The sequence below is a fragment of the Myodes glareolus genome, chromosome 6 (genome assembly GCF_982192425.1).
Source record: "Myodes glareolus chromosome 6, mMyoGla1.1, whole genome shotgun sequence".
In the NCBI taxonomy this organism is placed as follows: domain Eukaryota; kingdom Metazoa; phylum Chordata; class Mammalia; order Rodentia; family Cricetidae; genus Myodes; species Myodes glareolus.
The window spans coordinates 62,795,166-62,812,470 of NC_142031.1; positions in this window are offsets into that span (position 1 = coordinate 62,795,166).

A 17,305-nucleotide genomic window follows, 5' to 3' on the forward strand; every position below is an offset into this window, starting at 1 on the left:
TTATGCCAGCACCATTTGTTAAAGATGCCTTCCTTCTTCCATTGTATACCTTTAGCTCCCTTGTCGAAAATTAGGTGTTCATACCTTTGTGAGTTAATATCCGGGTCTTCTATTCGATTCCATAGGTCGACTTCTCTGTTCTTATGCCAATACCAAGCTGTTTTCAATACTATAGCTCTATAATAGAGTTTGAAGTCAGGGATGGTAATGCCTCCAGAAGTTCCTTTATTGTATAAGATTGTTTTGGCTATCCTGGGTTTTTTGTTTTGCCATATAAACTTGATTATTGTTCTCTCAAGGTCTGTGAAGAAGTTTGATGGGATTTTGATGGGGATTGCATTGAATCTATAGATTGCTTTTGGTAGAATTGCCATTTTTACTATGTTGATTCTCCCAATCCAAGAGCAGGGGAGGTCTTTCCATTTTCTGGTATTCTCCTCAATTTCTTTCTCCAAATCCTTAAAGTTCTTGTCAAATAGATCTTTCACTTCCTTGGTTAGAGTAACCCCAAGATATTTTATGCTATTTGTGGCTATTGTGAAAGGTGATGTTTCTCTGATTTCTCTCTCTGCTTCTTTATCCTTTGTTGTATAGGAGGGCAACTGATTTTTTGGAGTTGATCTTGTATCCTGCCACATTACTAAAGGTGTTTATCAGCTGTAGGAGTTCTTTGGTAGGGTTTTTGGGGTCGCTTATGTACACTATCATATCGTCTGCAAATAACGAAAGTTTAATTTCATCCTTTCCAATTCGAATCCACTTGATCTCCTTATGTTGTCTTATTGCTATTGCTAGAACTTCTAGCACTATATTGAAGAGGTATGGAGAGAGTGGACAGCCTTGTCGTGTTCCTGGTTTTAGTGGAAAGGCTTTGAGTTTCTCGCCATTCAGTTTGATGTTAGCTGTCGGCTTGCTGTATATTGCTTTTATTATATTTAGGTATGATCCTTGTATCCCCAGTCTCTCCAACACCTTCATCATAAATGGGTGTTGAATTTTGTCAAATGCTTTTTCAGCATCCAATGAAATGATCATATGGTTTTTTTCTTTCAGTTTATTTATATGATGGATTACATTGATAGATTTGCGTATGTTGAATCAGCCCTGCATCTCTGGGATGAAGCCTACTTGATCATAATGGATAATTTTTCTAATGTGTTCTTGGATTCGGTTTGCCAGTATTTTATTGAGAATTTTCGCGTCGATGTTCATGAGTGAGATTGGCCTGTAATTCTCTTTCTTGGTTGTGTCTTTGTGTGGTTTTTGTATCAGGGTAACTGTAGCTTCATAAAAGGAGTTTGGCAATGATTCTTCAGTTTCTATATTGTGGAATCCATTAAGGAGTATAGGTATTAGCTCTTCCTGGAAGTTCTGGTAGAATTCTGCATTGAAACCACCTGGTCCTGGGCTTTTTTTTGTAGGGAGATTTTTGATAACAGTTTCTAAGTCTTCACGACTGACAGGTCTATTTAGATTGTTCACCTGTTCTTGGTTCAACTTTGGTATATGGTACTTATCTAAAAAAATGTCTATTTCTTTTACATTTTCCAACTTTGTGGCATATAAGCTTTCGTAGTAAGATCTGATGATTCTCTGAATTTCCTCTGTGTCTGTGGTTATGTCCCCCTTTTCATTTCTGATCTTATTAATTTGCATGTTCTCTCTCTGCCGTTTGATTAGTTTGGATAGGGGTTTGTTGATCTTGGTGATTTTCTCCAAGAACCAGCTTTTTGTTTCATTGATTCTTTGGATTGTTTTCTGTATTTCTATTTTTTTGATTTCAGCCCTCAGTTTGATTATTTCCAGTCTTCTACTCCTCCTGGGTGAATCAGCTTCTTTTTTTCCTAGTGCTTTCAAGTGTGCTGTTAAGTCTCCAATGTGTGCTTTGTCCGTTTTCTTTAATTGGGCACTTAGTGTTATGAACTTTCCTCTTAGCACTGCTTTCATAGTGTCCCATAGGTTTGAGTATGTTGTGTCTTTATTTTCATTAAATTCAAGGAAGACTTTAATTTCTTTCATTATTTCTTCCTTGACCCAGGGGTGATTTAATAGTTGACAGTTCAACTTCCATGAGTTTGTTGGCTTCCTGGGGGTAGCATTGTTGCTGAATTCTAACTTTAATCCATGGTGATCTGACAAGGCACAGGTGGTTACTAACATTTTTTTGTATCTGTGAAAGTTTGCTTTGTTACCAAGTATGTGGTCAATTTTTGAGAAGGTTCCATGGGCAGCAGAGAAGAAGGTATATTCTTTCCTATTTGGGTGGAATGTTCTATAGATATCTGTTAATTCCAATTGATTCAATACCTCCAATAATTCTCTTATTTCTCTCTTGGGTTTCTGTCTGATTGATCTGTCCATTGGTGAGAGAGGTGTGTTGAAGTCTCCTACTATTAGTGTGTGTGGTTTGATGACTGCCTTGAGTTCTAGAAGAGTTTCTTTTACATAAGTGGGTGCCTTTATATTAGGGGCACAGATATTCAGGATTGAGACTTTCTCCTGATGAATTATTCCCGTTATGAGTATGAAATGTCCATCTCTATCTCTTCTAATAGATTTTAGTTTGAAGTCAATTTTGTTAGATATTAGAGTGGCCACACCTGCTTGTTTCTTAGGTCCGTTTGCTTGGAAAACCTTTTCCCAGCCCTTTACTCTGAGTAGATGTCTGTCTTTGTGGTTGAGGTGTGTTTCTTGTAAACAGCAGAATGTTGGATCCTGTTTTCGTATCCAATCTCTAAGTCTGTGCCTTTTTGTAGGTGAATTGAGTCCATTGATATTAAGTGATATTAATGACCAGTGGTTGTTGACTCTGGTTATTTTTGGGGGGGCGGGGGTAGTGGAGTGTATGTTTTTCCCTTCTTTGAGTTCTGCTTGTGAAGGGTCGCTAGATGCCTGAGTTATTGTAGGTGGTGAAACTAGTGGTTTTACAACAGTAAGACCTGAACAGCCCAGCGCAGATGAGGCAGAAGAAAACAACCTTAAAAATAACTTTGTGACGATGATAGAGGTACTTAAAGAGTACCTCTTTAAATACCTTTTAAGTAGAGGTACTTAAAAATTCCCTTAAAGATATGTAGTAAGGGGATCACTCCTTTATTGCTGGTGGGAGTGCAAACTTGTTCAACCATCTTGAAACTCAGTATAGCAGTTTCTCTGAATACTGGGAGTTGATTTACCTCAAGATCCAGTAATATCATTCTCGCGCATAAATCCAAAGGATGCATAGTCATACCACAAAGACATTCACTCAACTATGCTCATAACAGCATTATTTGTAATAGCCAGATCCTGAAAACAACCTAGATGCCCCTCAACCAGAGAATGGATAAAGAGAATGTGGTACATTTACACATTGGAGTACTACTCAGTGGTAAAAATCAATGACATCTTGAAATTTGCAGGCAAATGGATGGAACTAGAAAAACCATCCTGAGTGAGGTAACCCAGACTCAGAAAGACAAACATGGCATGTCCTCACTCATCAGTGGATATTAGATGTAAAACAAAGACATTATATATATTTACATATATAACCAGGCTATAATCCACAACCACAGACAACCTAGGTAAAATGGTGAACCTTAAGAAGGACACACATGGAGGGCCCCAGGAAATGGAAATAGTTAAGTTTCTGGGTAAACTGGGAAAGGGAGGAGAAGGGAGGGGATGGAGGATGAGAACATGAGGGCTCAAGATGGCCAAGTTGGGGAGGGATGGTGAGGGGTGCAATGAAAGAGATATCTTGATAGAAGGGAGTCATTATGTGATTAGGGAAAATCCAGGTGCTAGGGAAATTCTCAGGGATCCACAAGGATGACTCTAGCTTAGACTGCTAGCAATAATGGAGAGGGTGTCTGAGCTGGCCTTTCTCTATAATCAGATTAGTGACTACCCTAATTGTCATCATAGAATCTACATTCACTAATTGATGGAAACAGAGGCAGTGATCCACAGTCAAGAACTGGGCTGAGGTCCTGGAGCTTATTTAAAGAGAGGGATCAGGTATCATATGGGGAGGGGAGCATCAAGATCATGATTGGGAAAACCACTGAGACACTGAGACAGCTCACCTGAGCTAGTGGGAGACAGACTCTGGACTGACAGCTAGGGATTCTGCATAACTGAAGTAAACCCTTTGAATATTGGTAATAGTTATGTGGCTTGATCTGCTGCAGGGGCCTTGGCAGTGTGACCAGAATTTAACTTGAATGTATAAACTGTCTTTTTGGAACCCATTCCCTATGGGGAGATACCTTGCTCATCCTTGATATAGGCAGGGAGAGTTTTGGTCCTGCCTTAACTGGGTATACCAGACTTTGTTGACTCCCCAAGGGAGGCCCTACTTTTGCTGAGGAGTGAATAGGAGTGTAATGGGGAAAGTGGGGCGGCAGTGGGAGAGGGAGGCAGTGAGGAAACTGGAGTTAGTATGGAAATTTTTAAAATTTTTTAAAAAGAAGTTGTGTTTATGACATCATTTCATGTCCATGCCTTCTATTAGTCTCACTATCCTGTCCACAGAAAAGTAAACAAATGTATAAGTCTTAACAATTCCATTTGTGTTAAGAAATATGATTCAGTGTTATTGATGAATAATTTCACCTGTTTTAAAAGCCTCCACAGCTAAGGCATATGCCCAGGCACAAATGCATTATAAACAGTTTTCTCATTCCTGACTGAAGTTTGGGCATCGACAGCCCCTTTGAGTAAATGAGTCCTCACTCTTAACATGGAAATTGCAATGAGAAATTCCATTTACTCCGAGAGATAAATGAACTGGTGTCAGAAAATGAACCCTCATCAACACAAATAAATCAGGAATGTTCATTCAGAAATGCTAGTCTGGAAAAATGATGCAATGTGTAAAAAAATAAAGCAACCACATTAAGTATGTAAAAGAGATTTATCGGAAGTCACGTCAGCTTTACAGTAAAACTATGATAATGAGGAAAAAGGCACTGATTTTTTTACATGTGAGTTCTTTTTGGGGATGGAATTATAATTTTCTTGTTGTTGAACACCAGAGAACCTACAAAGATGATTAGGCCCTGTGATAAAAAGTAATCAAAGTCATTACCAGCCTATTTTAAAAGTAAGCCATGTTTTAATGCCACATGAAAACACATTACTAAAACTTCTATTATAATCCCACTTATGAATAAATTTATTCACTAAGGCATCTTTTCATGTGTCTGTATTTCAAGCAATGTAACACCATTTGAGAATGATTGAGTTGTCGAGCAAGTTCTTCAACATTGGGACATTCCATCCTGAAGCAAAGCTGCTGAGACTCAGGGAGTAAATAGACTTTACAAGCCTGGGAAAGATGAAGTGTACAAAAATCACAGGGTGGAGCCAGAATGACAAGACCTGGCCACATAGCTCCACAGGCAGAAACCCCTTGAATAGACTCGGACCAGCTGCGCTGCCAGAAGCAGATTGTCTAATACCGTGCTGTACACAGTTAGTGCAGAGAACTCCAGGGCTGCACCTTCTGTGAGTTACCTATTTTGGGATCAACTTTTCTATATTGTAGATGACTTTGACTTAGCCCTGCTCCAGTAAGAAACCTTCCCTGCAATAAGCAGTTCCATCAAAATCATTGGTTCACTAAGATGGACTTTAATGCAATTGCTACTTTGGTCTGTCGTGAGCTCCCTGGATGGGGGATGTGGATGTGTGCATCGTGTCTCCCCAGGAAAAGTCTCTAAAGATAGATGCCAGCATACACCCTAAATTATGAATCTTAGGAATGATTTAACAGCAAACAGAATAAAATTCTTGCTTGCGACTTGACACTTCCCCCTCACGCTGTTGCTAGGAGACTACTATGAGTTCAAACATCTTGGATCTTCAAAATATTATCTCACACTTGAATATGAATAAAAACAAATTATATTGCTTTCCAAATTTGTCCTATATACAAAATAATAATTCAGTTTCTACATGAAAGCATAGTCTGGTCCAAGTTTCCTTTCTTGTTGATCTCACTTATATATTCCAGTAGAAATAGAGTTACATCTATCTCCTTTACTCACCCTGTCTCTAGGTATTATTAATGGATTTTCCTATCTGAACCTTCCTTCTTTATGTATTTACCCATAGAAAGTCTACGCAGTCTATCCAGTCATATAAATCCTTGTGTGGAAGCATTCTGATATCATGAACCACACAGTGAATCATATTTCTGTGATTGGCTGATTCTTACTGACTGGTCACCTTCCAGATTCCTGAGGTTTTGTCTATAGCCTTGAATGATCAACAGCACAGTGGTGAAAACAGAGTTATTTGAACCCTTATCTCCTTATTCTACCAAAACCTTCTTGAAGCAAGCACTGACTTTCTTTTTATTATTTGAGTATTTTCAATCTTGTTTATTTTATACATGGGACAAGTATTTAGATGACTGAATTAAAAGTGCTTGGGAAAACAACCTATATAGAGTGATGAATTCAGAGATAATTTTTAATCTTATTGGAGGTTCCAGTTTATCTCAGAATGTCTGTACAAGTGTTCATCAGGTCTAACTAGCTTGGTAATTCTCAGATAATCTGAAAGTGGCTCTACTCGCCATATGAAAATATTCTACTGTGTGTAGACTTGCTGAGCATCCCTGATACAAACCCATATGCATCCATTTGAGTATTTTATTTCAAACACCATAAGAAAACCATTTTCACAACCTGTGGAAATTTAGGACTTCATATCATAAAAAATTGGAAAATATAGACAGGCATAAGAAATATAATATAATATAATATATAAAATATAATTTTAATGCTCTGGGCTTACAAATATTAAGTTGAAATGTTTTTCATCATGTGAACATCTGAACTTGGTCTGGTGTACCTATTTGGTAATTAATAATTTCTGAAAGTCAGGGTGCTTCCTCTCTCCAGCACTGCAGATTGCAAGCCATGCCTATCAACCACTGACACCACCTACCACAGAGGGATGGAGCCATGGCTATCAGCCAACATCACCACCACCACAGAGATATTGATGACCAAAACTCTAGAGATTAAACCTTGTCTGACAAATTTAATTAGTTATGGTTGTAAATTCCTATCTCATGTCTGGTTTTTAAGTGACAGAAGGTACAGCGTCTGCACATTAGTTACTTTGCACTTTGACAAGAACAACTGAAGGGAGAGTTTGATTTGACTTTCTGATCAAAGGTACAGCGCACAGGAAGCCACTGTGGAGGGAGAATAGGGCAACTACTAAGCCTGCAACGGTAGAGAGCAGGTAGAGAGAGATGAGTGCTGCTGCACACTTCCCTTTCTTCTGTCCTGTTTTCATCCTCTCCAGGACCCCATCCATGGACCAGTGCCACTCATGCTAAGGACATATCTTCCCATCACAATTAACCTCGTCTAGAGACTCCTCACAGATATGGCCAGAGGGTTATATCCACGGTGATGACAATTTCCATTGAGTTGACAAGAACTCAAAAGTTTAAAAAGTTTGTTAACTTTTTAAATCATTATAAAAAGATTAGCATTGAAGAATATTTTACATAAAAGGAAGGTAAAATTCTCAAAATGTGCAAATCTTGTGAGTATGGCATATGTCTTTCTTATCACCAGTGCTTCATGTTTAGCAAATTCCCTGTGAAAATGGGTCATCTAAATGAAATAATGGATTGCAATGATGTCAGGACAGGTTTGAAAATGTCCAAAACTGGATGAGAACTTGAAAAGGGTCCACTAATAATTGTTTGACAAAATTGAATTGATGTGGGTTTCCCCTATGCATGCTATGAATACCATTGGTTAATAAAGAAGCTGTTTTAAGCCTGTGATAGGATAAAGCAGAGGTATATGGAGAAAACTAAACTGAATGCTGGGAGAAAGGAGGCAGAGTCAGAGAGAAGCCATGTAGGCCCACCAGAGACAGATGCTGAAATTTTACCCGGTAATCCACAGCCTTGTGTTGATACACAGATTAATGGAGATGGGTTAATTTAAGATATGAATTATCCAGAAACATGCTTAAGCTATTGGCCTAACAGTATTACAAATAATATGGTTTCTGTGTGATTATCTCAGGGCTGAGCAGCTGGGAACAAACAAGCCACTTTTCTACAACACTGAATCAATGAATTCTTTTCTTTTTAAAAATAACTTTATTACAACAATGATGTTTCAATGAGTAGAACTTAAGATATCATCAGTTTGTCAAAGATATTCCCTGAGACTGTGCCTGGCCCTGTGGGACAAAACACGACTACTTAAACATAACTATTGTCTTTGGAATCAACTTTTTTTGTCCTGGAAAACAGACACAGGCATGAAATGGAGAAGCTTAAAACAAGTCTTTCCCTAATGGAGTCCTCAAATAAACAAGGTAGAAATATTACTTTTCCTTTAAGTTACACTATGAAATCACTGCTCCCCATTCTGTTTGCAGGTCTACACTTTCCGCTCTTATTTCCCTCCTGCGCAATAATTTCTTAAATTTTGCTTGGTGTTTGTCCTGTGCATTCTGTCTTGTGAGTCTCTTATGTGCCCCTTAAAAGTTTCCCAGGTCTCACTCTAAGAAAATCTATGGGGCCTTAAACACTCTAAAATGAGGCATTTGTTTTGCCTGCTGCAGCAATTAGAAGTTGAAGTTAAAATCGATGCAGCAGCTACTGGAGCAATCTGCAGCCATGGGGCTGCAGTTTTTTACAGTCATTGATTTCCCTTGGCTTTGAGCTTGGGTTGAGCTCACTCCTACCACCTCAGTCCCACTGTGCCTCTAAGATATCAGCCACAGAGTCACTGCTGCCTTAACTACACGCCAGAGTCATTGTTTGGTTTGAAATCTGCAAAGGGCACATGAGGGGGGAGAAAGCTACCAAAAGGTTTCCCAGCAAATATTAACCATTCCTTTATTGCTGGCCATACATAATTAAATTAGTCCTAGAGAAATCAAGTTCACTCTTGTTTCTAAACCCAAAACTTCACATTGAAGATAACCCCAAGCCATTTTCTTTCCACATTCTCCTATTCCTCATACCTTGCTTCCATAAACTGCCCTAGAAGTCTATTTTACTAAATATTTTACATATTCACTAGACTATAGAATTCCACTCAGGACTTTCTCTATAGAATATATGCATATATATACATACATATATATGTATGTATATATATATAATAAATGTCTTTCTCTATGTATCTTTATATGTATTTCTTTATATGTAATTATAAATATCTTCCTCTATATGTCTTTACATATTCTTTATACATAATTCTCTCTATATATATCTATATCTATCTTTATATATAAGTTCTTTAACATCTTGCTCATGAGCTAATTATCCATGTCACCATCTACATTATTTACCTTCCCTTCTTTCCTTAGTCTTTACAGCCTCACCATGGGATAATAGGTATTATTAGCTTCCAGAGAGTCCTTCACATGTTATTCAGTACCATTCCTTGTGATTATGATGCACTGAGTAATTAGCTGGAAATACATTGATTAGCAATAACATTGTAAAGGAAGAAGTTGACTATCTGAACCTGATCAAGTTATGGCCCCAATAGAAAGGCTAGCTTACTTACTTCTAACTATACCTAGAAGAAGTCCTTAGGTTGGGTTTGAAATGAAAAATAGAATTGGCTGTGGAAGCTCCAAGTTGTCTAGAGTGAGACTTGCATGGCAACTATTAACTCCATGCTTCCAGACAATAAATAGACCATGCCATGTTTCTGAGCTCAGTCTCCAGGGCTCTATCAAGAGGAAAAATGATCCGGACTGGAACACCTATTATGTTACATCATCATACATCTCTTAATGACCATCTTAGCCTTACATAGTTTTCAAATCCCAACTCAGTGATGGGCTAAGAGGCTGCAAATGGCTCTATAGTGTTTTAATAAAATCTCATGAAGATGCTGACTTGCCTCTGTTGACCAACAGAAAGTTAACAGATGAAGTGCAACAGTAGGGCTTGACTTCCTCCCCAGAGCTGAGGTAATAGTAATCACTTGCAAAGACAATGCACTGCAAAATCTGAGGAATCTAAAGGGAGGGCAAGAGGCTGTGGTGCATATGGCATTCACCATGAAGGACGCTACAAACACCCTTTGGGCTTCATTAAAGGGTTTGAAGGATAACAAGTCTATTTTGACCTTGTGATATAATTTGGTTTACATAAAACACCACAAATAAAGGCTCAGAGTGAATAAGCAACTTGCCAAACAGAATATAAGACCTAATTCCTTTACTTCAGCAGGATGAGCATCTTAAAGAATTTATTCTCCCCAGACACTGTATTTAATAAATCCTGGTGATTTTAGATCTTAAATCTAGTAACTCCTCACAAATCAAGGAGCCTCCACTGTGTCAAGATGGCTTTAAATCCAAATAATAAAAAGCATTAAGTTTGATCTCTGAGGTCCCTGTCTACTCTGTGTTCTAAGGATAGGATGCAATTTTCCCTGGACAAGGCTGAGCTGATGCCCAGGAGGAGAACAGTGAAGTCTAAGTGGATGCAGTTAATTGGGAAAAATGAGGGTTAAAGGGAGATGGTCTTTGGTCTTTGGGAAGGAAACTGTGTGTACTTTAGTTCAGGTCACAATGAATGAGTTTCTTGTCTATTTCAACATTTCCTTAGATACTCTACATTTAACATAGGTTAATAAAGATGTCCTTTATTTCTAAGGACGTCTACCTGTCATTAAAATGGAAGGAAGCATAAACAAGAAGCTCGATGTGAGATAAAAATACTGTGACACGAGCCAGAGAGATTACTCATTGGGTAAAATCTCTTGCTGCCAAGCCTGAAAAACTGAGGTGGCTCACTATAACCAGTATAGTGGAATTAGAGAATTGACCTCCACAGGCTGTTCTCTGACCTCATCACTCATGTTGTGGCATCCTCATGTGTGAATGCACGCATATACATATGTGTGCAAATAAGTCTAACAATTTTTTTAAAAAATGGTAGTTACATAAGTATAGAAAACCTATTAAGCCTGAGAGGAACACTCTTACTACCATCTCTGTAATTGGAACATTTGGTGGGGAGAGGGGAACTAGATTTCACTTTACACTGAAATTAACTAAAAGTCAGGTAAAGAAAAGGACAATCCATGAATCACTGAACAAACAAATCCTAGCATAAAGGAGACAACATAATGTGATTATAAGAATATAAACCCTTCTCTGATTCTGCCAAGTGTACTGTTGAGAAAGCTGGAGAGGGAGAGCTGACTTTCCTCATGGTATTGTGAGGAAGAGAATCACTGAGAAAAACACATTAGACAAATTACACAGGGACCTCTGATATGGAAATCAGCTACCAGACAATACCATAGGGTTCAGCAAGGGACTCATCGCCCATAGACACTCAAAGGTATGTGTACAAATACATGAATAAACACGATAAAATGATTGCATGCTTTAAAAAACAAGAAGGAAACTCCCTTCTCCCAAATAGACATTACTGTTACATGCCTTTTATACTTCAGTTAGAAAATCCTATAGAAGCAAGGCAACACCTTGGATTTTTGCTAAACCTAGTTTCTAGATTTCCATTCCTAGTCTAAGTGTCTAAGACCATGATCATCTTGTCTAGTCAGTCTGGTGTGTTATGCATAGGAAGAACTACTGAGCAACCATGAGCTTTTGCAAACCACACATTCCTTCCACCCTACTAGCAAGACCTAATGCCATTAAAGTTCTAATGCCATTGCTTGGCTACTCGGATTCAACTAATGTTAATTAGCTAATAAGTTAATTAGTTAATAAGTTAGGTAAGTAATATGTTAATTAGCTAATAAGTTAGTCCACTAAAGTGACATCATTAGAATATTACCAATTTCTTTTATGTAAAGATATAAAATTTATACAGAAGCAAAACAGATTATTAGAAGCACATATCATGGAGTCTTCAGATTGCTTAATACATATAAAATATTTATCTGCACGAAAGTTTGGATAAAACCAAGCTTTAGAGCAGACTAAGCAAGATGGGTCTCCTATTTCTTAGCTATTTGAGATTGACTTGGTGGTGTCACCCATTAATATATACCAACATGATGATTTCTCTATTTCCCAATTTATACTATGACCACTTACATTTTGAATTACAGATGTTCTCCTCATTTTAACAAGCAGTTCTGTTCACCACTGACTGGGAGACTATCAGGAAAATTAATGTCCCTATACTTCGGCAGGCTCTGCAGAATTCTCTCAGATCTCAAGAGCACCCAACCTTGCACAATTGCAAATATGTTTGGAGAAGTGGATGGACAGATGGAGAATCTGGCTGCCATGTGTTGTTTTGAATGAGAAAGATGATAATGGGAAAGGGGGTTCAAAAATGAAAAAGGTTGAGTCAAAGAGAAATATGAATGGCAAATCAAAGAGTTGGGATATTTGAAGGAAGCTCATGAGATAACTGTAAATTTGTAGCTATTTGTATAAACTCATTCCATGTAGTTTTCTATGAATGTCCATCCTTTATTTGACAATAAAGCAATAAATTTTTGGCTCACCCTTTTGATACCAACCTGGTTTGTCTTAATGGTGTAGAATCCCTCAGAATCTGAGATTCAGAAATATTTCTTTTCTATAAATGTATGCATTTTCAATGATATAAAAAGAGAAGGGGTTGGCAAATATCAGTATTTCAGTCTGAGCTACAGACCATATATTGAGCTTGTGCACACGAAAGTTTCACTTCTAACAATAACAACATTGTTTCCAAGGCAACCAAACAATGGAGGAGTTATGGTGACAGGCTATTGTCTTGTGATGATGGCTGTGTGTAGGAAGTCGAGAGTGTATGATCACTCAGAGACTATTCAGTAGTCAGAAAATGTGATTAAATAATCACCTAAGCTTGAGCTGGAGAACTGACCTGTGAGGGTGTCACAGCTCTCTCGAGTCTTTCTTCTCCATGCATTTTGTATTTTCCACATTAAGTCCCATCATGAGCTCATCAAAATTCCAGCTCTTATTTCAAAGAGTCTGGTGTTTGTGCACCATGCTACACCCACTTTTGCTCATTTAAAGTCCAGCAGAAGGGGGCCTTACTAAATTTGTCATATAACAGTTTAATTGGACATCTTACTTTGGATCTCAAGATTCAATTCAACTTAATTATGTGCTTGTCATTTGTAAGCCTGGCAATTCTTGAAAATGGATGAAATCAGATTGGAATAAAATCCCATGCATTCTTTTTCCTGTTCTGTTAGGATACTCAATCACATATCTTCTGAAACAAGCACTCATCTGGAAAGCTAGCCTTTTATCTATTTACAAACGATATCTATGATTTACACGTCCACTTCCCAAAAGAAAGTTTGAGGTCCTTGTCCAAGAGGGACTGTACATGTAGTGTCAATACAAGTTCACTGGCCAGCCATCTCCCTCCTCTATGGAGGTAAGCCTGGTTGTTGTCTGCCAGCTACCTTATGGCATACAATCCAAAACACCCTACTGCCTTTTGAAGCACCAGTTTTACTGTATTTCTAAGATATTACATATTTAATTTATAAATATTAAAAACATCACTGTTTAAAGATGCATAATGCCTAATTTGGATCTCAGAATACTAGGTCCTCAGCAAACATGTCATATCCAAAACACTGGGAAGTTAAAACCTGGTAAGAAAAGCAGAGTCCCATCACATATGCACATGCCAATGACTACCTATTTAATCTTCCTGTGCCTTGAAATTCTGATTGTTAAAATGAATATTCAGCGAGAGAAATTTATCTTCAACCTCTGGGAAGCCACCAAGGCAACAGCAATAAACTGTAATGTTTTAGAAATCTTTTGGACATCCCTGAAATTATATACATCCAAGTAAAGTTAGATGAAGTGAGCAGATTGAATTTTTATATATATATATATATATATATATATATATATATATATACATATACATATATACATTAATTAAAGAAAAAGAGTCCAAAATTTGAGAGATGGTGATGGTGGGCAATGCATGTAAGGAATTAGAGGAAGGAAAAAGAATGGGTAATAGATATAATTTTAATTTTGAATAACATAATTTTAATAATAAAATTAATTTTAATTTAAAAAATCAGTGAGTAGTGTAACATGAGGGCCTATTTGTAGGGGTTTCTGTCCTGCTCAGTTCCCATAGTTGGTATGTCCCAAAGATATCACACAGAATTCTACATTAACTATAAACTGATTGGCCCATTAGCTCAGGCTTCCTATTAACTCTTATATCTTATATTAGCCTATTATTCTAGTATATGTTAGTCACATGGCTCGGTACCTTTTTTGGCAGGGCAGGTCACATCTTCCTTCTTTCATGTCTGGACAGGACTGCAGAGGAATGGGCTTCCTCCTTCCCAGAATACTCCTGCTCTCATTGCCCTGCCTCTACTTCCTGTCTGGTTGTCCCACCTATACTTCTTGCCTGGCTACTGCACAATCAGCATTTATTTAAAACATAATTGACAGAATACAGAATTGTCCCATACCAGAGTATTATAAAACTTTCTTTCCTACAGAACCTCTGAGCTCTGCTACCACCCCCACACCCAGTTTGCTCCCATTCTTATATAACATTAAAGATGGAGAGGATTTGCAGAAGTAACTAAGGATACTAATCAGCTGACCTTAAAATAACAGCACTGCCCATGTTACTCGACTGGGCTTGGAGTAACAGCATGACCAATAGAGTCAGAATAACAATGCCAAGGAGAAACCAGAAATGCAGTGCATAGGAAGGACTAGATCTGCCTTTAGTGGCTTAGGAAATAGGATGCCAGCGTGATAGAGGAGACAAAGGAATGAAGCCATCCAGGGACTGTAAGTTCTAAATGAGACCTACACCAGAACTGTACATGTTTATCACAGTAAGACCCACTCAAAGAGCCCACCACAGCACTTTCACTTCTGACCTGCAAAACTACCACATTAAAAAGATCTCTTTTTGAACAGCTAAGTGTAGGTGTAAGTTTCTGACCCACCTGGTCCCATAGCCATTCAGTCCCAAAGAAACACATAGAGGCTTATATTAATTATAAACTGTTTGGCCTGTTAGCTCAGGCTTATTACTGTCTAGCTCTTAATACTTAAATTAACCCATAATTCTTATCTATGTTTAGCCACATGGCTTGGTGTCTTTTCTCAGTGCAGCATTTTCATCTTGATTCCTCTGCAGCTAGGGGGGCAACTGAAGACTAAGTCTTTTCTCTTCCCAGAATTCTCTTACTCTGGTCACCCTATCTATACTTCCTACCTGGCTTCTGGTCAATCAGCATTTTATTAAACCAATATGAGTAACAAATCTTTACAGGGTAGGAGAGCATTATCCCACAGCAGCTAAGTTGCTGACAATTTCTTTAATTTGTTGCAGGACACCACCCACTGGAGACAGGAACATTCTGATAACAAAGTTCTCAGACTATCCTCCTGAAAAAGAGACAGTTTGATAAACACCCTTTTTTGGTACCTATCTCACTGTTTCCTTCAACACTAATTTCCTGCAAGCTGCTGGTTTCTGGTCTTTGTTTTTATTTCATTTTTTAAAAACACAAGAATAACCCTTTAAGAAAATGACCTTTTGGGATAGCCTTTCCATTTTTGGAAAGTCTATTAAGCATCCTATTAGAGGAAGCTACCAATAGATGCTCAGGCTCCATGCTGGGCTCACTCATCCTGGGTCCATATCCTATATTCAGCACTTCTGAGACTCTTCTACAGGCCTCTTTATAGACAGCATTCCCTTTAGGATTCTTCATCTTCCTGGTTGTAATTACTCAGCAGATGAGATATGTTTACCAGACTGTAACATCAGCTTGGTTCTGAGTCTAGCTAAACCCCAGTGCCTCGTTTCCAGCCCTGCAGGATAGTACCACCAGGTCACCCCATTATCCTTTCTCTCTGAGGGCTCCTGAGGGCTTATCATTGTCTGTGGCTATATGAGTCTGTATTTCGCATTGCAGATACTCATTCAGTCAACTGAAACAGAAATTAAAATATTTAGTCTAATTTTGAGCTAAAACCCAAAAACACAACAACAAAATAAAAGGGAAGGATGAAAAAAAAGAAGGAAGGAAGGAGGAAGGAGAGAGAGAGAAACCCAGAGATCTGGTTCTCCATTGTGCATCAATCCATGCACACCTCCATCCTTAGAAGACACCATGTTTCAAAAGCATGCTGTTTTATAAAGTGGGGCAGGACAGCAACTGCTATCCCTCACCACCGTTCATACTTCCATTTTTAAGGAAACTTAGTTCTATTTCTATACCATTTGTATCTCAAGTTTTGTTCAGAAATGAAAAGGCTGTCTCACTGAGGGCTGAGCTCTCCACCACCATTTACTCTCAGCCCAATTTGGCCAGTTATGTGTTTCTGCATTAACCACCATCCACGGCGGTAAGAAAACTCTGTGGATGAAGGCTAGCACAGTACCAATCTATGGCAAAAAGAAACCACACGAGTATCTAGAAGGTAGTTTGAGAATACACCCATCTAGTAAAACAATAGTATAGGTTCCCCATAGAGTCCATGACCTCCCCAGACATGGGCTCTTGATCAGATTTATATAACCAGTTCCTTTGTGGGGATGCATTGCCTTTACTCCTGTGAATCACCTCAGCCATGCTCAGACAAGAAACTCTAATTAAACTTCATGAGTCACACACAAAAGATGACATGAAGGCACTGCACTGAAGGCTCCTTGAGTAAAGGGATTCCAACAAGAGAGGGAGTAACTAAAATCATTATGCAATATATGAAACTGTTACACAACAACAACAAAAATTAAATTTCTAAATTAAGAAATAAAAAGAAAATCTTAAAAATGGCTGATTTCATCTCCCTCTGACTTTTAAGGGCTCAAACATGACAATTCTTGCTGAGGGAAACATGACGGAAATAGTCATTTAAAACTGAAAGTTTCCCAATTGCCATTAGGAGTATTCTTGGTTACAAAGTAGATTTGGATTGTAAACACTGCCAGAGTAATTTTGAATGTTGTCTGGGTAAACAAAAGATATGGAACACATAGGGGTTGGAAGCCCATACACTGAAAATGTCCTCAATCTGAAACTTAGCTCTGAAATTTACTACCCATGATCCTTTTGCAAGTTGTTTTCCTTCAGTAAGATGAACTCTAATATTACACATAGTTATTTAGCACCTGCCTTATCAGGAATAAGGAAAGATTATTTTCTTTTAATGCATCTAAATAATACTAGAGACTCATTTATGTTCATTTAGACAAAAGAGCAAGAGAAGCAAAGGAAAACAATAATAAAAAGAATAAAGTATTTAAATTCACTTCCATTAGAAACAGAAACCATCCCTACTTACAGATGGC